Below are 25,801 nucleotides of genomic sequence, written 5' to 3' on the forward strand. Positions count from 1 at the left end.
GGAACATGAAGCCAAGTATCTTAAGGGCATTTCTCTCATAAAAACACGCATTTTTGTCGTTACCAATTTTGTCTGCTACATTGTGTTGCAAAGTGATAGTATGGTTGATCTTTCTAAACGAATGCTTAGGGGTATGAGCTACATATGATAATAAGTGTAATGCTACATTAAACCTCACTTCACCTCATTCCCGTGACATGGCAACAGCTTGAATCTCAGTCATATGACTCTTTTGTAAATTGCTGAAGCAAAGGTCCGGCCTAAAGCATCGTTCACTGGTTCCAGTATATGGGAAAGCTGCGATGGTTTATACATAATCAGTGAGTGATTTTGTTTTCAAGGGTATTTACTCCACTTCGTGCTTTAATGTCCAAAAGAGATGTTTTAGAGTGAGTGAATTTGGTTTTATGCCGCTTTTAGCGATATTCCACCAATGTCACGGCGGGGAACACCAGAAATGGGCTTCACAAATTGTACCCATATGGGAATCTAACCCGGGTCTTCGGCGTGACGAGCGAACGCTTTAACGACACACACCTCACACAAACACACCACACACCCTCTCAAATTAAAAACATTGAAGGGGGTGACAACCATTATTGGCATGAGTATATTTGTGACGGGTACCACCCGTGAGACATAAAGCGCTCAAATAGTGATTCAAGAACACGTGTATCTTGTGTATACTGCTGAAGGGGGCGGTGGGGTAGCCTAATGGTTAAAGCGTTGGCTCGTCACGCCGAAGACCCGGGTTCGAATCCCCACATGGGCACAATGTGTGAAGCCCATTTCTGGTGTCCCCCGCCGTGATGTTGCTGGAATATTGCTAAAAGAGGCGTAAAACCAAACTCAGTCAGTCAGTCAGTATATTGCTGAAACAATGGACAGTGTTTACATGTTTTATATCTGCAAAAAAAATTCTGCTTTTATAAATGGTGCACTGACTGCTCCGTCATGAATGAAACCCTCGAAATCGTCACTGGTAAAATGTTTCAGTTCAAAGGCGCTAATTACCTGCTAGTGCTGACTTTTATTTGTTCCATTGTTTAGCCTTCATCTTTGTTGTCTCATTACTTTTGTTGTTCTGACATGTACACATATATGGCCTCTTCCTCTTACCGTCCATTCACCTGCAGAAAGAGTAAGGGTATACTCTGAAACGTTGTGTTCCTCATTATAAAAGAAGGGGCAGTGGGGTAGCCTAGTGGTTAAAGCGTTCGCTCGTCACGCCGAAGGCCCGGGTTCGATTCCCCACATGGGTGTAATGTGTGAATCCCACCTCCAAATTTCTGGTGTCCCCAAGGTCCGTGATATTGCTGGAATATTGCATTATTTCTAAATGTCAAATATCAAGCGGCGTAATCCTGAACCCTTTCTCCTTTGCTACTTAACTCACTCACTCACTCATTTGTGCCTTTTGAACAGAATGTGAATCTATATAAAATTCTTCGGCGTGACGAGCGAACGCTTTAACCACTAGGGTACCCCACCGCCCCCAGTTCATCAGTGTACAATGGTACATATATAAGGAAATCCGCAAAATTATAACACAATACGGATTCCCCGCCTACTCTTTTCATTTATATCTTCAGGGAGTGATTACAGTTGCAGATTATATTGATATTGTACCAATATAATCTGTTCCTGTAAATCTCTCCCTGAAGATAAAGTTGAAACACGTAGGAGGGGATATCGTGTTGTGCCACTATTTTGTTACAGATTATATTGTTAAACAGATTATACTGATACGGAGAGAAAGTAAACGGTCCAGCATGCACAGTGATAGCTCTTTTGTCCACGCGCATGGGTAAATGACCTTCATCAAAGGGAAGCTACTCTTGTCGATGAGACGTCATGTTTGCGTTTGAGTCTTCCTTCGGTCACGTTGACAAAACTAAAAAAGACAAATCTTCGAACTTATTTTTGCCACATACATTGTAAGCTGCTTTAAACTGGCCATATTTGTTTGTACACAGTGAAAGTGGCACCTATCTTACATTCTATCTATGCACCTATTTCTATCTGTGTACCAGTAGATAATCATTCTCTGTTTTATGTATTCAGTTCTATCACTGTATTAGCGCCACTGAGCATTTGTAAGGTGGATATTAGGCGCTTTACAAATGTATTATTATTATTATTATGTATCCGCATTTGACCAACACCAATACCAGCCATACGGCTACTACCGCGGGGGGATATCCACAATATGATCAACCACAAAATCAGCAGAAAACGTTCAATATTAACTCCGCCATAAAGCTGAAATATTTGCGGCGTCAAGCAGTAGAAATCATTGTTAACTAAAACGTCTTTTGTAAGAAATCTCCTCAAATATTCGGCAAGCAAAGATGTAGGCTTAAAGACGGGGCTGTAATGTTTTTCTTAACACACTCTATCTCAGCAGCAGAATACTAAAGTCAACGTTTAAGCATTATCTTTGTTTAATAAATTTGTTGTTCATGTGCCCCTTATAATATTTCCATTTCGTTATCATAAAAGGATGGCATGTGTGAATGACACAGAAATCAACGTCTCTCATATTTGGATTGAGGTTTGAGTGAGTGAGTATGGTTTTACGCCTCTTTTAGCAATATTCCAGCAATATGACGGCGGGAGACACCAGAAATGGACCTCACACATTGTACCCACCTGGGGAATCGAACGCAGGTCTTTGACCTGACGTGCGGACACTTTGACCTCAAGGCTCCCCGACTGCCCCTATAGACGTTTGAGTATTACGTTTGTGTTACTTATCAGAGGCATCTAAGACCCATATATCCTATATATCGGAATCTGCATGAGCAATGAATTATTTGAAGCAGCCAGCATCAGTAGATTAGCTTGGTGAGGACAGCTTGATGTATCTGAATAATATGCATGAGGATCAGATATTAGTTGTGGTATGTGTCATGTGCCAGCTTGAAGATTATTCTGGCCTTCGTGTATCCACAAAACATTTATTTTACATCAATAGCTATTTATAATTTATGATCAACTCATCAACACAACAATAAAGACCAGACATTACAAACGTGTTGAAATATTGATACATTTTGAGAGATTCAATGAAGCCAGCGATATGTGTCTAAACCAAATGGCATAAAGAAAAATGAACCATAGTTACGAAGCAATATTAGGATGGCGCACAGATGGAAACTCAGTCAGGTGATACGATATAATATATTATTATGCATTCGTCCGTCAAATCGTTTTTTGTCTTCATATGTTTCATTTTACGTTCATTTATCAATTGAAACATTAATATATATTTCATAGCCTCTTTTTATACATTTCATTATGCATTCATTACATCAGAGTTTATTTCGTAGTGTGGCCATGAGGCCAAAAGTTCAATGACATTTTTTGCATAATTTTGTTTGGAGCGCTGACATGGGAAGTACATTGGTGTAAGCATCATAAACCGTTATGGAGTTTGTTTACAAATATGGCCAGGCGTAAAATAGCATTTGCATTTTGGTTATTAAGTAAATTCACAAACTTCTGAATGTTGGGATTTTCATATAAAATTGGGTATATATCTGCTACGTAAATCAGAATAAACAGAGCATTGTAATAGTACATGGTACACGTCCTGGCCAATATTGACGCAATAGGCGCACATAAATAAATGTTTTTCATGGACAAAGTCATTATTAATTAATGAATATGCATACAGTCAGATAATTGGAGCTTGTAATATCGGATGACCATTCTTGGTAATATGTATCTCTTCAACGTTGTTTGAATAGCTTTAAGAACATATTAGGATCTCCAACTGTCGCCATTCATTATATCCTTCCATACCGTTATAACATGATTCAACCCGTGAAGATCCGGGTTAGAATTGATCTTCAGTAACCCATGCTTGTTGTAAGAGGCGACTAACGGGATCTGGTGGTCAGGCTCGCTGACTTGGTTGACACATGTCATCGGTTCCCAATTTTGCAGACCGATGCTCATGCTGTTGATCACTGGATTGTCTGGTCCAGACTCGATTATTTACAGACCGCCGCCATATAGCTGGAATATTGTTGAGTGCGGCGTAAAACTAAACTCCCTCACTCACTCTAAAATGTCAGTAGGAACCATACAGAAGATTGGATATGACTTTTTCTGTGTGGTTCCCATCGACTCTTTTGCAATTACTTTGAACATTTCACAAAGATGTATCTGCACTGAAACGTCGCACTCAATGCAATAAAGATGGTGAATATCCATAGTTTTTCCTTCATCTTCACAACTTCTTAAATGCCACTCAAAGAATTGTTAATAACCCTGTACAAATGGAACAGGTGTATAGGTTCCATACAACCCTTCTTCTGTGTTGTCCTCCATTCTGGAACTGTACGTACCATACTGTGAGTTATTTTAAGCAAGCGTTGCATGTAACTGATGGTGATTGTAGCTCGTAAAACTGATGATAATGTACATATGTCGCGGTTCAGCTAGTAAGCTAAAATAGATCATCACCTGCAAAAGGCTGACTGAATCAGATTCTTCTACGATACGCATGATGTCGTACGTCGTACTGATCGATAAAATGTTGTCTCTAATTATACACCACTGTGAGCTTTCCTGCTGTACCTCAGTATATATAACTTTGGCCTGTGTAGAACCAGTGGCAGATCCAGATTCATGTCTTCTATGTCTTCGAAGGAGTGAGTTGGGTTTTTCACAGCTTTAAGCAATATTGCAGCAACATCTCGGCGGGGGACACCAGAAATGGGCTTCACTCGTTGTACCATGTGGGAGAATCAAATCGGGTTCTTCGAAACACGAACCAACGCTTTATATACTTGGCTGACCCTCCCCTAATACCCCGGGGAAGGGGATGGGTGGGGCGAGGGCAATGTCCCTACAGTCCTAACGTTCGCTCATCACGCAAAAAGACCGTCATTGACGATTTGGGAATCACATCTAAAACATGACATTGACGTTTCACACTTCAACGGTGCTACATAGCAGAAATGGCCTTCACACGTTGTACCCATGTGGGGAATCAAACCGGAGTCTTCGACATCAACCGACGTTTTAAACACTGGGCTACCCCCACCCTCTAATATCTCGGGGGAGGGGCGAGGGCAATGTCCAAACGGTCCTACTGTTCGCTGATCACGCAGAAAACCCTTCATTGACGATTTGGGAATTCACATCTAAAACATGACATTGACGTTTCACACTTCAACGGTGCTACATAGCAGAAATGGCCTTCACACGTTGTACCCATGTGGAAAACCGGAGTCTTCGACATCAAACCGACGTTTTAAACACTGGGCTACCCCACCCTCTTATATATTCTTGGGGAGGGGCGAGGGCAATGTCAGATCGAATTCATGTCTTCTATGTCTTCGAAGGAGTGAGTTGGGTTTTTCACAGCTTTAAGCAATATTGCAGCAACATCTCGGCGGGGGACACCAGAAATGGGCTTCACTCGTTGTACCATGTGGGAGAATCAAATCGGGTTCTTCGAAACACGAACCAACGCTTTATATATGCTTGGCTGACCTCTCCTAATACCCCGGGGGAGGGTGCGAGGGCAATGTCCCTACAGTCCTAACGTTCGCTCATCACGCAAAAAAACCGTCATTGACGATTTGGGAATTACATCTAAAACATGACATTGACGTTTCACACTTCAACGGTGCTACATAGCAGAAATGGCCTTCACACGTTGTACCCATGTGGGGAATCAAACCGGAGTCTTCGACATCAACCGACGTTTTAAACACTGGGCTACCCCCACCCTCTTATATCTTGGGGGAGGGGCGAGGGCAATGTCCGAACGGTCCTACTGTTCGCTCATCACGCAGAAAACCCGTCATTGACGATTTGGGAATTCAAATCTAAAACATGACGTTTCACACTTCAACACAGACGTTTCACACTTCAGCGGCGTGGGACACCAGAACTCCAGGACTTCACACGTTGTATGTGGGTAATGTATCGAACTCGGGTCTTCTTAGCGACGAGCGAAGTCTTCCAGTAGTAGTCAGACATAGTGTCGTTTGCGACAAGCTTGGGCAACTGAGTAACATTCTTTCCCGAAATACCCTTTTGGTTCCTTGTCATTTACATCCAGTTATGCTTAATGTGTCATTGAATATTTCAGCTATGTTACGGCTATATTAGCTTCATGTTGAAGTAAAGCCCCAAGTGAAGGGGTCACAGTCGTATATAAGACACCGCGTTCAAAATTATGTACTTGATTAGCTACAACCTAACCAAACCAAACAGAGCAATGTTGTTTTCAATAGTGTCACCCCACAGAGATACCCTCCCGCATTTTGACATAGGTACAATACTCAAACACAGTATACTGACTCCGGGCCGACCATTACTTTCCATATTCACCACAGGCCCTCGTGTCTTTGCGAGGATTAAAGATTAAACAAATATTCTTTTGAGATGACCCCCGACTCGAAATGCTTCACAGTACAATACAGCGTGATTGTGGCATTGTGTATTCAAATCATGATATATTGTACTCCGAAGCATTTCGAGTCGAGGGTCATCTCAATTTTTTTATTAATATTTAATCCTCGCAAGGACACGAGGGCCTGTGATATTCACGAAACGCCAATTGCCAGGCAGGGTAACATAAAATACCATCTTTTTATGTGTTTTGATCTGACACGGCCGAGACTCGAACCACCGACCTATCTCTCCCGGCATGAGGCTGGAACCTTTACACCAGGGAAGTATATATTACTGAAAACAAGATCAGTGCTAAAACGAAAGTCGAACCAAATCTCAATAGATCCTTGTTAGCAGAGCAAACTTATAAACTACGGCGTCAAAGCCAAATGAATTACTCAATTCCACAGCGTGGCTAATAAAGTGAAAATATATGTTACTGCAGCCAACAGTGTTACATGGGTTTCATAGTACCAGATAGGGAATCAAACTTCAGTTTTTTAACAACTGTGCTTATCCTTGTATTTCTGTCAGAAACACACCTCCTTCAAAACTGAAATGACACTACTTTTTACTACTCTGCTTGTAATTACTCAAACATATTTGTTCAAATAGATCCGATGACCCTTGGGCGGTTGGGTAGCCTAGTGGGTAAGCGCCACTCGACACGCCAAAGACCCGGGTTCGATTCTCCACATGGGTACAATGTGTGAAACCCATTTATGGTGTCCCCCGCCGTGATATTGCTGAAATATTGCTAAAAGCGACGTAAAACTAAACTCACTCACACATTCACCAGACGGCCCTGTCCAATACCCCACCTCCAAACCACCCACCCTTGAATTTAAGACTTTTTTGTCTCCGAAATATCTCAAGGTACGAAGATTGATGTGTAACAGTGCCCCATCAATTCTCATCTCAACTAGAACACAATACCTAACTGAAGCAACTCACGCAATATAACATCGTCTAGCAACATTTTTCATCGTTACACCAGAACCAACGAAAGCAAATTTGTTTCTGTGAGTTATACGTTATCCCGTAGATGGCCACCAACGGAAAAGACAAAACAACAAAAATATATTACAGGCTGCAGGACAGGGGCTCCTTGGTTAAGATATTTCTTTGATCAAGTGTTACCTCCGGTTCAATAACTGCCAATAAATCGCTATTAAACTTCAGTAAGTAACTTCTCATAAACCTTTTCGGTGTGAGCTGTCGATCATTTGGGAATGCGAATGGCTTACACCCGCTTCGCTGCTTTTGATGTCTTGGTAATAGCTAATGGATTTGTGGGTTTATTACCACACCTAACTCCGTGTCAGACCTTTACAAATACAGATTCTTTAACAGTTGACTCCAGATTCAGGATTAAAAGACAAGGAGGGGTTACTTAACATGGTCAGAGGAGTTGGTATCATATGTTTGTGATAATGAAAGCTTAAAATGAATGAGTGAGTGAGTTTAGTTTTACGCCGCACTCAGCAATATTCCAGCTATATGGCGGCGGTCTGTAAATAATCGAGTCTGGACCAGACAATCCAGTGATCAACAGCATGAGCATCGATCTATGCAATTGGGAACCGATGACATGTGTCAACCAAGTCAGCGAGCCTGACCACCCGATCCCGTTAGTCGCCTCTTACAACAAGCATAGTCGCCTTTTGTGGCAAGCATGGGATGCTGAAGACCTATTCTACCCCGGATCTCCACGGGTGGTAAAATAAATGAGTAGATGAGAGGCGCTTCAACTGTATTTTAAGGGGTTGTCTAGTGGTTAGAGCGTTCGCTCGTCACGTCGAAGACCCGAGTTCGATTCCCTACATGGGTACCATGTGTGAAGCTCATTTCAGGTGCAGTGTGCGAAATAGTTTCTAAATTTTGCAAGCCAACTATGCCTGAAAGTTACTAGCCAACAAAATAATTCACAAGCCCGAAATTTGATTGTAGACACGGGTTTCACCATTAAGCTGCTAATATGATGACCATTTTATCAGACCATAATCTTGCATGATTTATACGTGTATCATAACTTAAAAGTCGGAGAGAGTGATATATTTACAAACTGACCCCTTGAAAATTCACTAGCCGGTTGGGCCAGTGACTGTGGAGATTTACAGGTCCGACTGGATTTTTAGGGATTTTTAGTAGCCACAGGCTAGCGGGCCAGTGGCTATTTCGCACACTGAATTCAGGTGTCCTCTGCAATTATTTTTGGAATATTGCTAAATCGGCGTAAAACTATATCCAGTCAGTCACTCAGCTGTATTTCAGTTGTATCACAATGTCTAAGTTTCTTGGATCATAATGACGGCGAGTACTGGATTCAAATCCATGGATTGTGGAATAATACACGAAAATCTGCACAGCGGTGCGTTCAGCCGTGATGCATGTATCGCCAATTCCTGTCGCGTCAGTAACAGCAGTTTTATGTAGCATTGGTGTGTCTGTACCCATCCTCGATAATCTCCAGGGTAAACGTTCCGATAAAAATCTCCACTCTACCCGGAATGCATCTATGGCTCGGCCCGATGATTTTATTACCTCCCTTTGCTGGCCCTGCATTCTCACATTAGCCAGTCAGATAAGCCGAGCTTGCCAGTGCCAACAAAGATAGCGGTAGCAGCCGCGAAAGTTTGTTCGCAGATTTGACTCAGATTTTTGGGAAAAACATAAAGACAAATTGACAGGTCTGAAACCTTAAAAAATGTGTGCAAGGAATGCTTCTACCTCTTTCAGAGTACCTCTGCAACAATATATTATTGTGTTGCCAAATTTAATCGGTTAGATAATTTAAAAAGTGAAAGTGAGTTGTGATTGGTACGCTCAACTTCCCAGCGTAGACACCTGATTGGATAAAAAGCCAACCAAGGGAGGTACTAAAATCATCGGCTCGAGCCGTAGATGCATCCAGGGTATAGTGGGGATTTATCGGAACGTATACCCTGGAGATTATCGAGGATGGTCTGTACCAAACTCAGTAACGTCAGATTTTGTTTTCAGGGTCGGGTTTAATTTTGATTTTATACGTACCCTGCAAGCGTGGACCATTATCCATATTATCCATTTCTTGTTTGTCAGACCCAGACTCGATTTTTTACAGGCATCCTTATCTGGGGAAAGTGACGAATACTATAACAACATACTGTCACTCTGGAGAAAGAAACCAGAGATAATGTTCGAGGATTCTATTGGAGGGGATACCTCTGGGATTGTTTTAGAAGATATTTGCTGAGGTTGTCCCAGAACATTTTACGTTTAGTTGAACATGGTCACTGTTTGTTCTGGTGGAATGAAGGTCCCGTGTTTCATCATAAGCTCATTTGCCAGGTGTTGGCGTTATAGATTTCTGTAAGATGATATAATGCTGGAGTTCTACAGACAGTTCTGGGATTCTACTAGAGGAAGTTATCATGGAATTCTTCAACAGGAGAAAGTGATCGGATTTTACGACAGAAGATAATTCTTAGATTTTACAATAGAGGATAATGTTGAGATTCTGCAACAGGAGTGGGTGAGATAGTTTTAAGCTGCCTTTAGCAATATTCGATCATTATCACCAACGGGGTCATCAGAAATGTCCTGCTCACAATGCACCCATGCGGTCATCTCCCGGGTCTTCGGCATATAACCACAAGGCCACCACCGGGTGTTCCACAAGAGATAATGCTAAAGATGCGACAATAGACAATGCTGGGATCGTACAATAGCAGGCAATACAATAATAATATAAACAATAGTTCAATCATAGGAGATTATGTTAAGGTTCTACTAAAGGATGTAATAATTTAATATTACAACAGGAGATAATGTTCGTAGCCTACAACATGTGGTGGTGTGTGGTCCTGTGCATAGAGAGAGCTCAGGTCACAAATCAGGTGAAGTTAAGCAACGTTGGGCGCGGAGAGTCCTTGGATGGGTGATCGTGTTTGGCAGCTTGACTCCTGAGAGTGTCTAGGACTTCAGTTATGCCTCACAATGAAGCACATGTAATACATGTGGTTTCACCTTAGGTAAGTCAGTTTGTTCATGAATTGCCTCTGTTCACCCAGCAGTGAATGGGTACCCAGTGGGATAAGTCAGAAAGATGAGGACCCGGTGAAAAGTCATGTGACTAGTACCCTTCTAGCGCCTCACGGACAGCTTGGGTTATCCGGGGTAATAATAATCAGATGACTTTGTGATGTGCCGTCGAACATCAGAGTTGGATACCAGGCGCCATATAACATAGGATAGCGATGGTATTCTACAACAGGAGATAAACCTGGGATTCTACAACATGAGATATGCTGGGATATACACAATAGGTGATATAATGAGATTCCAACACAGGATATGAATATGGGATTCAATTAAATGGAGATAACGTCCAAACCAACAAGAGAAAGCAATGGGATTCTTCAAACCTCTGTTCGAAATAAAGTACATTTTAAGCGAATGGCGTTAAGAATTCGTCCACAATCAGTAACATCCATGATGCTGACTTACATAGTTCACGCCAGAGCATGTTAACATCTGTATCTTCTGACATCTGTTGATCAATGACCTTATACTTCGCGAACATTGGCCATTGTGTATATCAAATTGATCGGAAATGCGTTTTATGTAGCAGAATGCCAAGACGATTCAACCTTTAGGCTCTTGGTTGCCTGACACAGTGCATTCTACGGGGAAATTACATTACTTGGTATATCATTGGATATGGCTTAGAAAACGTCCACCTGTGCCTTTGTATACGACTATATGTTATACAAGGCTGTCTGTGTACTGTTGGTCAAGGTGACTGGACAATAGGATTGACAGTGCACGATAGATGTAAGGAATCCGTTAATGGCAGATGTATTAGAATAATTCCTATACATGTCTGCAGTAAACTACGGTTGTACCGAATTCAACGGGACATATTTTAGTTCGTTATAACCGAAGTTCGTTATAACCGAAGTTCGTTATAAGCATTTCGACTGAAATATTAGTATTTATAGCAAGTGGCTGCGGCAAAAATATCATGTTCGTTTTATCTGTAAGTTCGTTATAAGCGTTGCTTACTGAAGTATTAATCACATTTCATTTGTAGATAACTGACGTTAATGCCAATATCACAGCTGTAGCGTAGGATTTCATTAATGGTGTCGTCCTGATATTTATCTTTTCAGCTCTTATGAATAATTGATTTGGGATATAATCTGAAACAAACTGAGTTACTAACACGAACGTTACGAGCGTTATCAGCCAATTCGCTTGCCTCCACTCTATTGTTTTGGAACAGCTGTGGAATTATTTCTACATTTATATTAGTAGTGTATTTGTTATAAGGGTTTTAAAACCAAAGTAATCAATGTAGCCTTGGAAGTTTATTGCGATACAGTAAACCAGCATCTATCAAGCATTGTTACATGTAGTGAGTGAGTGAGTTTAGTTTCACGCCGCTTTTAGCAATATTCCAGCAATATCACGGCGGGGGACGCCAGAAATGGGCTTCACACATTGTACCCATGTTGGGAAACGACCCCGGGTCCTCGGTCTGACGAGCGAACGCTTTAACCACTCGGCTACCCCACGCCCCTGTTGCGTGTAACTCGGTTGTCATAGTTGAAACGCTTATATTTCTTGTTTCTTTACAAATGGCCACATGGCACATCATTACACCGATAACATTGCTACCGCCTTTTCTGTTAAACATTTTTTAGATGACCCCCGACTCGAAATGCTTCATATTAAATCATGATTTGAATACACAGTGACACAATCATGATGTATTGTTCTGTGAAGCATTTCGTGTCGGGGGTCATCTCAATTTCTTTATTATTCTTTTAATCTTTAATCCTCGCAAAGACACGAGGGACTGTGTTTCAGTCTGATATATACAAAAGATATCAGATATATCACAAAAGATGAACCAAACTGACAAAATGATCGTCGATCGTCGAATTCAACAGTCCAACAAACGTCAACGCCAGAGACTGATCGGCCTCAACCATCTGCCGAAACTGGGGATTAAGTAATGCTGTTTGAACATGATGGTGAAGTCTCTTCGCAAAGGGGGGCAATGGGGTAGCCTGATAGTTACAGTTGTCGCTCGTCACGATTCCCAACATGGGTACAATGGGCGAAGCCCATTTCTGGTGTCCCCCGCCGTGATATTGCTGGAATATTGCTAAAAGCGGCGTAAAATCATACTCACTCACTTACTCACTCACTCTTCGTAAAATTAGCATGTTATGTCTGGCCGTGGTGCTCACGACATCAAAGGACATCTCTTCAACGTTTCAGGAAGTGTACGTCAGTGTTCAGTGTTTCAGCTATGTCACTCCTGTTTTCAAACAACTCCATTTTCTACCAGTTTCCAGCAGAATCAAGTTCAAAATGCTATTCCACACATTACAATGCCTCAAGACAGACTCTGCTCTTTCTAATCTCAAAGCCCTTGTTCAGCCTCACACACCAAGCCGGCCACAGCGTTCCCAAGACAAGGACCTTCTCCAAAAGCCTCACTGTAAAACAGCTATGGGTGAACGCAGTTTCAGATGCGCAGCAGCATCTATGTGGAATGCTCTTCCAGATCACATCAAGTTATCAGAAACGCCATCAACATTTCGGACAAACTTACAAAACCTATTTCTTCAAAATTGCCTATGACTGTTAAGACAAGAGGCACTGTGTATATACTGTGAATATGTAAAAGCGCCAGTGAACAGTCAACCTGGACCATTCAGCGCTCTACAAAAAGATTGGATTAGATTAGATCTTTTTGATGTGTGATGAAAACCCAAAGTGATGTAGGTTTTAGAGCATTACCACGTGTAAACCGTGGGCATGGTGCTGGCAAACATGGAAGTTATCAGAGCGAATATGGGATCGGCACCCACCGCCACAGGTCTCTGGGGTGAGTGAGTGAGTGAGTGAGTATACTTTTACGCCGCACTCAGCACTATTCCTGCTATATGAGGGCAGTCTGTAAGTAATCGAGTCGGGACCAAATAATCCAGTGATCAACAGCATGAGCTTCGATCTACGCAATTGGGAGCCTGACCACCCGATCCCGTTGGTCGCCTCTTGCGACAAGCTTGGATTACTGAAGATCAATTCTAACCCGGATCTTCACGGATCACACGATGTGACGTTAAATATTAACTCACTCACTCACTCACGGATCACAGGTCTCTGAAACAAAGGTTCCAAATGTGTTTAGCGAATTGGGACTTCTTACAGGAGTGGGTCATCTGTGGTAGCCAACAGCTGCATAAACGATACACAACTTTATGAATGGCATATTTTATATTATACCAGCAGAGCAAAAGGAGAAGGCAGTTGGAACTGAACAGCGATTTGAATGTACTGATGCTCTCTGGCACAGCTGAGCACGAGATGTTCACAAGGTCAAGGTTTACGAATTATCTGACCTAATTACAAACGACGGCAGATTAATACTGTTGCGATTTTACTTCGATTTCTGTGACGAGGTTCTATCAGTCACTACATCGAAACACAGCAGCTTATAGGCCTAGGTTCAAAAACAGATGCTCCTATTTTTTCAACGTGAGACTCTAATGCCTCGTATCTGAGGTATTCCACGTGTCATTAATCGTACTGTCTTCCCGAAGGTCACATTAACAGTGTCTATGTATCGATCAAGTACTCATGATATAATGTACATTTAAATAATTATACTATTCACGCTTTGCTAAGGATCAAATCATGGATTCAACAGAAATCTATGATGTAGGGTCAAATTTGGTTTAAAGATCTAAGCTTATTGTAAGCATGGATCCTAGGTTTCAGTATGTCATTTCATCTTGTGGATAGTGCTGGTATTGGCATACAACCTGCGATACGATACATCACGATACTAAAATTTTAGTCAAGACGATATATTGCCAAAGTATTGTGCACTGAAGCTGCGATACGATACGAATCCCGATATATGGGTGGCGATACGATACGTATCACGATACTAAAATCTTTAATTCTAACACCAACTATAAAACACCTTAAAATCAAAACAAAACCATTTATAAGTATTCGTCAAATTCTGCCAGCGTTTTTCACTGTTCATTCGGAAACGAGATAATGAAGTTTATACATGGACTTTGTGAATGTTAATAACATGCGCGCTATGTCTGACACAGCTCTTGACGCAATAATTTCCGAGAAAACGTTTACTTATGAAGGGAAAATAAATAAGCATATATTTGAATCAGTAAACAAAAGTAAGTCTTTTTACTTGACAGATATCGCGATTCGGCAATATTCAAAGTTAAACATCGATGTATCGTGGCCCATTTGAAGTATCGTATCGGGATATACGACAATGTAAAGCTTTGTATCGATTCACTGTATCGGCGGCCCATGGATCGATGCATCGATGCGTATCGATGAATCGTCACACCACTACTTGTGGATCCCATACCTGCTATTGACAGGTGTTGTGTACTTGTCAATGACTCGTTCCATGATTTGCAAATTGGTTGATTGGTGCCATGAAAACCATTTTGACGGTTACTCATGTATCAAGTGCATAAGGTTAGATTACAGTGACAGTTTGCCTAAAGAGGGATTACCATATTATTATTTTTCCAGTTTTAAATGGATACAATTTCAAATTATGAACCTACATTTAAGTAAAGTTGTGAATTTTTGTGATCCTTAGCAAAGTGTGAGTAGTATACATCATGACACGTTAAGAAAGCTGTGAAAAAATGTTTTATTTTGAAACAGGTTAGTGATAAAGTTAAAAACTGCAACGACTGATGGGGAAGATGGAGTCTTGTCAACAGCGTTATCCACAAGAGTTGTATAATATCGCTACAAAACATCAAATTGAAATGATTCAACAGGATAGGTTTTTTGTCGTGCTGAATTGGTATCATCATTGTTTCAGTAAGTCCATCACAACGCGGGGTGGTGGGGTAGCCTTGTGGTTCAGGCGTTCGCTCGTCACGCCGAAACTCCGGGTTCGATTCCCCACATGGTTACAATGTGTGAAGCCCATTTCTGGCGTCCACGGCGATATTGCAGGAATGTTGCTAAACGTGGCGTAAAACCTTACTCATTCAATCACTCACTCATCCTCCTATTATATGATACGGATATGTTGTGTTACGTGATTCTTTCGGTAAACAAGAAATGACCTCATTTTTAAATTAAGCCCATTTCTGGTGTCCCCCGCCGCGATATTGCTGGAATATTGCAAAAAGCGGCGTGAAATCTAACTCACTCACTCATTGTATAAATAAACATAAAGCACTTAACATGAATATCAAACGGCAGATTCAAAGAAGGAACAATCAGATAAAACGAACTCATATTTTAGCGCAGGGTTGATTACACAAATGAATATTAGGTGATTTCAAATTGAGGTGAGGTGAGGTGAAATTGAGTTTTTACGTCGTGCTTGAGAATATTTCGATCATATGACGACGTGCATGCGTGTGTATGTGTATGTGCGGCTGCTTGTACTAGCCCAGACTGAAGCTGGTTTTATAGTGCTAGCCCACTGAGATACCATGCCGCAGTGAAGCATGAATACCCCACTCAGACACATTATACTGACTCCGAGCCGACCAGTCCTTGTTGTACCCATTAATGCCGAGCGCCAGGCAGGGACCAACAAGTACCATATTTTAACGTCTTTTGGTATGACGCGGTCGGGGATCGAACCCGCGACCTTCCGCTCTCCGGGCGGACGCTCTATCCACTACACCACGGAGGCGGTGAATTCAAATTGAATGATCACGCGCACGTATTGTATATTTCTGAAGAATCGTTTTCTCATATGACCGGATACTGTTCCAACGTTTATGAATACGTAATAAACTTAGTTTGTTGCTATTCCGGTTTAAATAGCATAATCTAGAATCTATTGTCGACCAGTGTCATAATTTGATCCTGAACAATGTATTCGGGCAATCGGTACCAGGAAGACAATACCGTTTTTGAATACCACAATATGAATAACGCACATGGCAAACTCGCTTAGTGAGTCAAAAGGAACCTCTTCTCCAATGTCATTTTTAAAACATACTGCATTGACACGCTTGGAAGCGTCGCGGCGTAAACGTTGATTACATCGACACTAAGTCGCATAACATTTGTTCCCACGAGTTGATAAAAACGTCAAACTCCGACGTATATTAACTTACCGTTCGCAAATCAATTTAAACATTAATCTGCGTCTCCACCATCTCAGACGTTTCGTGCATTATTCATTGTCCATCGGAAGGATTTCGTCGGGGATTTGAAGGATTTCACAGCTCCGATAGGGAAATTGTTCTACGGCTCGAAAACAAAACATACTAAGTAAAGGATTTGTGACGCATAGCAGGGGAGTTATAGGATTTTGTTCCACTCATGAAATACATGTTCTAATTATGCACCCGTGAAGGTCCGGTTTAGAATATTGATCTTCAGTAACCCATGCTTGTCGTAAAAGGCAACTAACGGTATCGGGTGGTCAGGCTCACTGACTTGGTTGACACATGTCATCGGTTCCCAATTGCAAAGATCGATGCTCATGCTGTTGATCACTGGACTGACTGGTCCAGACTCGATTATTTACAAACCGCCGCCATATAGCTGGAATATTGCTGAGTGCGGCGTAAAACTCAACTCACTCACTCACTCTAAAAATGCCAGTAGGAACCATACAGAAGATTGGATATGGCTTTTTCTGAGTGGTTCCCATCGACTCTTTCGCAATTACTTTGAACATTTCACAAAGATGTCTCGAATAGGTCGTCTCGTCCGGTGATCTTGAACGACATCTGTTGAAATTTGTGTGTGATGAGTGAGTGAGTGAGTTTAGTTTTACCCCGCACTCAGCAATATTCCAGCTATATGGCGGCGGTCTGTAAATAATCGAGTATTAATCCTTAGTCGGCAGTAGGCAATCTCTGGAGGTATCTTTACTAACAACTTGTGAGTACTATTCACTGGCATTTCAGTTTCTATTTTCCCCGATTTTTTTAACGCTGACATTTTAACCGCTTATGTCGGTTACCACATAGACCAGGTTATGCCTGTAGTTAAATTGCAAGAAATGTCGGCCTGTTTAGGTAATACCAGTGCAGCGTGAAATGAAACACGTTGACTGGGATAATTGATGAGTCTAAGCTTTAGTCTCAAAGTACTCACCATATTATTATTTAATGTGTTTGGGGGCGGTGATTACTTTTCATCGTGTGACGAAATCACTGCTCGGTTAATAAGACTGCTTCTTTTATTTGCTGTCAATTTGTCGAGACACGGCAACAGCGCCAGACGTTTACACACTGACTCCTGCCGTCTAAAGATGGGTATATTCTGATCCGTGGCAGCCTGTCAAATAATGGCGTCGTAGAAATAAGTGATATAGTTATATGCCTTTGACTGATAACAGGAAGATATGGATGAATCTTCTTAATTCCCGCTTCTTTTTGCCAGCAGACGACACCGTTGTCGGACCGGAAGGACAGCAGCAGACGAGAGGATGTCAACTCTCCTGAAGCAAATGATCCGTTGATTCGAACAGCTTCGCTTCTTCGGTGAGTAATGCTTGAAACTTTCTTTTCAGATGTGTTATCCCAAGCTGAGCCAATGAAGAACTGAGACACTGGAAACCGATTGTTTGAGGTGATAAACAAATTCAATTTATTTTGGTTTTTCTCACTGACTGTTCATCGGATAAAGAAGTAACGAAATGTAATTATCCGAAGATAATATTCACTTATCGGGGGAAGTGATAAGGATGCAAAAAATGGAACTGTGAAACAATAATTCCAAATGTCCGTTCGAGGAAAACAACGAAGAACGGGAAATATGTCTTGTTCAAATAACAGTCAGTCCTTGTATACAATGGATGCAATGTCAACGAGGTTCATTATTCATCAATTGTATATTTACATCATGAATTCAAAAGTTGGTCTGTTGCTGACAACTGCACCTATTACAGCACCTGCCTTAGCATGTAGAGTGAAATCAGTATGCATGAGCCAGGCTGTTCTCTCATGGACAGCGCGCTGGAGTTTCAAAAAAGTGACAAAGTCATCTCAGTTGCGTTCAGGACATTCTGGGGCAGTATATCTTTGTCAGAATAGCCTCATATGAATCGCAATTAGAGATACTATTGAAAAACTACCTCTTGCGTAAAGCACATGACAGTGAAGGTTTGTGGGGGCATTCTGTGTGTACTGTGTGCTGGACACTTATCATCATCATCATCACCACCATCATCATCATCATCATAACCACCATCATCATCGTCGTTGTCGTCATCATCATCGTCATCATCATATCATAATCATCTTCATCATCTTCATTATCATCAATATAAATATGATTCCGAAGACCCGACAGTAGATCTCAAACGATCAATCCATTAGCATAATTTGAAACCTGTCGTTTCAAACACTGGAATGTTGTGTTAACACAACTTGTATTATGTTGCCAAATAAGCTGAACTTGTACCATGTCTTTTGTGCATTGAGGTGATTGATATCGGTTGAGTTCAATTTGAAGACATACCAGGAACTGATTATACGGGGTTACAGACAGTGAGCCGTATATTTAGCTAAAGTAGATTTACTTGACATCCCGGAATAACGCTGTGAGTATAGTTTATTTAACAAATACTGACATTCATGATCGTCCTTCACACTAATATTGTTGAGTAACCTATGGATAATTTTAGCTCAGACTCTCTTAAACGGTTTGTGAAGACGCTGTTACATGGCTGTTTCACATTTGAAAGCATGTCCGTGAAATAAGTTTCGTTCTTTTTGCTGTTAATGCACATTCCCATACAGTTGTAGGATCAAAGGTATTGTATCAAACTTAAGAGTCGGATTTATTTTATTTTTTTAAAGTACAGACACTTTAAGCATACTGTTGCCTACGTGGATTCTTTTCATTTTCCCAACATCCTCAAATGATGCTATCTTTTATGTCCAACGGTTAAGCTAAACGCTTACTCTTCCATTAAAGTTATCCAAGAGTGGTATTTAAATGTAAGACCGTTTCACTCCCATCCTTGAAAGCCCCTGTTGTTACGAAAGTCTGCTTCGATCAATATACACTTTGCGTAAAAGCATACTTTTTTCTGAGCCTGACCGAAGTACTTGTAAACAGGACAGTACACACACGGTAGCCCCACATTCAGCTACCAACAGTCTGTTGAATGTCCAAAGCCATGTAACATTATCTGAAGAAGGAGTCCTTACTGAAAGCATCCGTGCGCTGAAATCGTAATCTGGTTTTCTTAATTGTACAACCAATTCTCTCCCATGATACACCCACCTTCCATGAAAATCGATGAGAACTAGCTCAAGGACCTCTACATCATCAAGAAAGTAGATGTTGTGTTTGTCCACTGGCTGAAGTCAGTATGAGAGATACAGCACAGCGCATTGTCATCAATGGATACCAGACTTCCTGGAGGAGAAGGTTATAGTCACAGTATGCATTGAACGTGAATTCAAAACGCATTATACATTGAACGTGAATTCAATACGTCAATGCCAGAGAATAATCAGCCTGAAACGGATTCAGTAGGGCGTAAAACAAAATAGTGATGAAAATAATACGAATGGATTACTTGTAAAGAGAGTCGAAAATACATAAAGTTCATTGTCCAAAGCATATTCATGCATTAGCGCAATTGTAACATGATCCACACTGGGATGGTTGCCGACATGGTATTATATATACTCATCGGGGTCCAAAAACTGTTAAGGTTCTTATACTGTGTTAAGGGAAATAGCAAACGTAAGTGCCTCAGAATAACCAGTCTCTGTTATCCCAAGAAACAGATTCCACTGGTCGTAACAGTTAAACTAGAGGTGAAAACAATGTGAATGAGCCACTGAACATCAGTGTTGGGTGGTTGTTGGGTGGTTTGTTGTTTAACGCCGCATTCTGCAATATTCCAGCTATATGGCGTCGATCTGTAAATAACAGTCTGGACCAGTCAATCCAGTGATCAACAGCATGAGCATCGATCAACGCAATTGGGATACGATGACATGTATCATTCAAGTCAGCGAGCCTGACCACCTGATCCTGTTAGTTGCCTCTCACGATAAGCATGGGTTACTGAAGACCAATTCTAACCCGGATCTTCACGGGTGCTGGAAATCATTGATAACACCAGGTGTTCGTAGATAGAATAAGCACATGTAACCGTCACATACATTGTAGCTGGTATCGTAAACAGGGTCTACTTTTGGGTACTGTTGTTTCTTTGTTTTTCTTGGGCCTTTTCTGTAAAATTGCTGAAAAGGGAACTCAACTTACAGAATCATCTTTCCAGCCTTCAAAAGATTATTCATCCAAAACAGTGCTCTTTGATTGGCGGTTTAGAAGTTGATTCGTAATGAGAACAGCAAGCTACTTTATGGATGACAACTTCTCATATGATGTTTCGGTAGATAATTGACTTATACCTTGACACTCACGCTAGAAAACGGTGTAAGAATCTACAGCAAAACGTCTCGTCATAATTATGCTATAAAGAATCTTGACCTAATTATCAAAACAGTGATTCTTAAAGGCGAATACAAAACCAATTTTATTAGTAACATAGACTTTAGAACAACGCTGAGTCATTATACAGCTGAACCTCAAAAAGTACACGATAACTCATCAATTGAAATTTTCAGGTTATCAGATGGCCACAGGCTAAAAACGCTTGTTAATCATAAACAAGAAAAGGATGAGCTACAAAAATGAACTGTGTACAGCTCTTCACCACAGCAAGTAGGATATGGGTAAAAGCTATATGTGGAGGTGTGTGGTCCTGTGCATAGAGCTCAGGTCACAAATCAGTTGACGTTAAGCAGCGTTGGACGCGAGCCTTTGGATGGGCGTATGTCAGCTTTACTGTTACAAAGTCGTTTGTGGATTAGTTGAGATATGTGTGAGTGGAAAAATAGGACAAATTACAATGCATCAAGACTCGGATTCCACTGTCGTGTCTGCCGGCAGTTAATCGCTGAAAGGTCTCAGTACCCCAGAAACACCTCGACACATCGGGTACCACATTGCTACCAAAGACACACTACCTGGGTAGAACTGAATCCCGAGAAACTCTCAGAATCAGCGCTGCCACACACCGTCCCGTGGGCTGGTTTTAAAAGAAAATCACATAATCACATAACAATCTCTGACGGTACAAGGTATTGGTGAAAATATCGGTGGTACATGCCTTCAGCTTCTATTGCTTTCGTTCACTCAAAGGTTTTGTTTTTGTTTAAAAGAAATAACATTAATAAATTATAGATTTTGATAATGTTCGAAAACACCTGCTGAAACATTGTCTCAAGAACTCCGCTGATCATATTATAGGATGGCATTCAAAGTGCAGTCAAATAATATTGTCATGCAGAACATTCAAGCAGCATGGCATTAGGTCACAAGTCAAAAGATTGATTAGACAACAGTCTCGTTTCCTGCTGACTGGGTTCCGTCCTATTGCGCAACTTCGTACAATAACCAGGCCAGAATTTTGAGACCAATTCATTCAACTGGATACATAAATATTAATCAGTATTATTTGATACATCTAATCACTTGTATATTTCAACTCGAAGTTTCTTTTAATCCTTGCAAACACGCAGCGTGCTCTGACAAACGGAAATCGTGGAAATCTCAAAACGAGGCTCTGCCGCTAGAAAAGTTTGGCGGTCTGGTACGGACTTGATATTATATAAATCGCATTGTGCGTTACAACACTACACTGAATAAGCGTGAAACACATGACAGGTGTAACCAGTGAGGCAGATGAATTGAGAATCATTTTACGACCTCATCAAACAGGGGCAGTCTGTGACGCCTTAATTAACGACATGCTGCCTACACCTCACCGCAAAATATAGAAATACGATATTATTAAAGTTTAAAATTAAAAACAACTTGTAAAGACCATTTTCTTATGAAACAAGGAATTGGAATTCAATGTAACCATAGTTGTTTGTGGTGTCTCTTTTCACTTTCACACGAGAAAATTCGGATCGGCTGAAAAGTAGGTCATTGTCTGAATAGGTTATCGAGACTCATGTTTCGGTTTGTGATTTCGGTTTCAGGTTTTCAATATGAGTATCAGCTACTGTAAACAAAAAAACAAAACCAATTGTGTCCGTCACAATTTTCAGGATAAAATATATGTTTTGAGAATGAGCTGTTTTATATGGTTATACAGATTCCTGGTTTCCAGTTTTCCAAAGAACACATTCCCAAGTAACCTGACATTACAATAGCAAACAAATAACTCTCGTTTGAAATATCCCTCATTTGAATCTTCTTGATAATGCTTGGAGAGAAGTGTTGCCATGCTTTCCATTAAAGATTTCTCAGCTATACATGTAGTTGCTAGATAGTGGTAGCGTGTGGCCCTGTACGTAGAGGTCAGGTCACAATCAGATGAAGTTAAAGGCTGGGCGCGGAGAGTCGTTGGATGGGTGACCGTGTGTGACAGCTGGACTCCTGGGAGTTTCTAGGACTTCAGTCCTGCTCCACAACGAAGCACATGTGATACACGTGGTCTCACCTTGGGCAAGGAGTTTCTTCAAAATTGCCTCTGTTCACCCAACAGAAAATGGGTACCCGGTGAAATAAGTCGTGATTCTATTAACCTTCTTGCGCCCCACAGGCAGCTTGGGTTATCCGGGGTAATAATGATCAGACTGTGCGCTTTGAGCAGGATATCTGGGGGGCGTGTTATAAATTTTCTCATCATTATTATTTTGCACGACAGTGAGTGAGTGAGTGAGTGAGTGAGTGAGTTTAGTTTTACGCCGCTTTTAGCAGTATTCCAGCAATATCACGGCGTCGACACCAGAAATGGGCTTCACATATTGTACCCATGTGGGGAATCGAACCCGGGTTTTCGGCGTGACGAGCGAACGCTTTAACCACTAGGCTACCCCACCGCCCCTTTTGCAGGACAGTCAGTCTGTACCAATACTACAGCGGTAAAACGGTATAACGGCGGCCTGGGAATACTCCAACCTGTACCGATAAACCAGAGGTTGATATTATGAGTAGCGTTACGTGCCGACAAGCAATAGTAGGATACCAGGTACAGCCATGTCGGCACTATTACAACGAAGGAACCTGTGAAGATCCGGAATAGAATTGATCTTCAGTAACCATGTTTGTCGTAAGAGGCGACTAACGGGATCGGGTGGTCAGACTCGCTGACTTGGTTGACACGTCCTTGTATCCCAATTGCGTTGATCGATGCTCATGCCGTTGATCACTGGATTGACTGGTCCAGACATGATTATTTACAGACCGCTGCCATTTAGCTTGAATATTGCTGAGTGCGGCGTAAAACTAAACTCACTCTCTCACTCACTACAACCAAGGGGTGACAAACATGGAACATGCCCACAACGTGTTATCGCGAGTAACGGGGTAGTCTTCTTGTTAATTAGGGGTCGTTCGTCACGCAAAAGCCCCGGTTCGATTCCCAACATTGGTACAATATGTGAAGCCCGTTTATGATGTTCCCAGCCATGATGTTGCCGGAACATTGCTGAAAACGGTGCAAAACTATACTCACTCACTAACTCACTCGCGCATTGGTGCGACATGGAATTCAAGATGTTACCGCCATTCTGTTATGTTAAAGTCAACAGATGAAGTGCAAACATTGAGAAAGACCATAAATAGAATTAGCAACGTTTGCAGTTTTGATAAGCTCAAAATGTCATATTGGAATGAAACGTGAATCTAAATGTCAGCGATACCGCAGATGCTTTCCCATCAAATCTATACTATTCGGAAGACGAGCTCACAGAAGATAAGTGAAAGTTCTGTATGATTAGATGACGGATTTGTCTTTTGTAGACTTTCAGGAATTATGGCTCCGAAACGAAGCACATTAGCAAACACATTTAGTTCAAGAAAATCCTATTATTCCAGAAAAGGAAATGCATTGGTAATACCCAATTCAATTTCTTTGAACTGTTTGATTCCTTTTCGTTGTGCTCTATGGCAGAATGTGTATATTTCAAAGCACAGTAATGGACGTTGCGGAAAGGAGTAATTTGTGAAAAGCATTTGAAAAAAATAACAATTTCACGAGGGATGAAGTGATGTAAATCATGTAGTTTGCGAATTATTTCCAATAATGTGATGCCAGTCGTCACAATGGAGTACGATAAATGTTGATCATTGTTCTCGTCGATCAGCACTAGCATTTTTTGTAGAAATAAGAAAATTATAAAACTTCACGCAAAACGTCAACGTGAAGACCATATCGAACAATTCATCAAACGTTTTGCTGTTTTAGTGGATACTTCACTATTGCATGCATAAATACGATAATGCATAACTATTTTCACTGCACTGAAATGAGGATTTCTTCCATGAATTTTCCCGATGTCAAGAAACACCGTTTTTAAAGTAGAGCTATTTCAGATTTTATTCATAGTTGTATGTTCGTATAATCACACGCTTAGATGGTAACATCCGGGCTCTGTTTCATCAATTGTGCAGGATCCGCTCACTGGGAACTATCAAAATTTGATATGGTTCATTAGCGTGTGCGTATGATAGCGACGGAATGATACAATGAACTCTGCTTTTAGTGGAGAATATTTACAGTTATGGAATTCTTGTTGTACGTTGTTTTTTGTTTACAATCCGCCATGGTATATCATTCATTTCATTGTACTAACGGGATCGGGTGGTCAGGTTCGCTGACTTGGTTGACACATGTCATCGGTTCCCAATTGTTCAGATCGATGCTCATGCTGTTGATCACTGGATTGTCTGGTCCAGACTCGATTATTTACAGACCGCCGCCATATAGCTGGAATATTGTTGAGTGCAGCGTAAAACTAAACTCACTCACTCATTCATTTTAAGCTTTCATTATCACAAACATATGATACCAACTCCTCTGACTATGTTAAGTAACCCCTCCTTGTCTTTTAATCCTGAATCTGGAGTCAACTGTTAAAGAATCTGTATTTGTAAAGGTCTGACAGGGAGTTAGGTGTGGTAATAAACCCACAAATCCATTAGCTATTACCAAGACATCAAAAGCAGCGAAGCGGGTGTAAGCAATTCGCATTCCCATATGATCGACAGCTAACACCGAAAAGGTTTATGAGAAGTTACTTACTTAAGTTTAATAGCGATTTATTGGCAGTTATTGAACCGGAGGTAACACTTGATCAAAGAAATATCTTAACCAAGGAGCCCCTGTCCTGCAGCCTGTAATATATTTTCTGGTTTTGTCTTTTCCGTTGGTGGCCATCTACGGGGTAACGTATAACTCACAGAAACAAATTTGCTTCCGTTGGTTCTGGTGTAACGATGAAAAATGTTGCTAGACGATGTTATATTGCGTGAGTTGCTTCAGTTAGGTATTGTGTTCTAGTTGAGATGAGAATTTATGGGGCAC

General features: G+C 41.2%; 1 protein-coding gene across 1 annotated transcript in view; it reads left to right on the plus strand.

Moving 5' to 3' along the window:
• The window catches only part of LOC124284840 (orexin/Hypocretin receptor type 1-like), a 131,856-nt gene that overhangs the window by 26,445 nt on the left and 79,610 nt on the right, over nucleotides 1–25,801 (plus strand). The window contains 1 exon segment of the mRNA XM_046720957.1: nucleotides 17,836–17,936. The gene's annotated coding sequence lies outside the window, so the exon portion shown is untranslated.

Source organism: Haliotis rubra, unplaced genomic scaffold (genome assembly GCF_003918875.1).
Source record: "Haliotis rubra isolate DU_JTF1 unplaced genomic scaffold, ASM391887v1 Scf346, whole genome shotgun sequence".
NCBI classification, from domain to species: Eukaryota; Metazoa; Mollusca; class Gastropoda; order Lepetellida; family Haliotidae; genus Haliotis; species Haliotis rubra.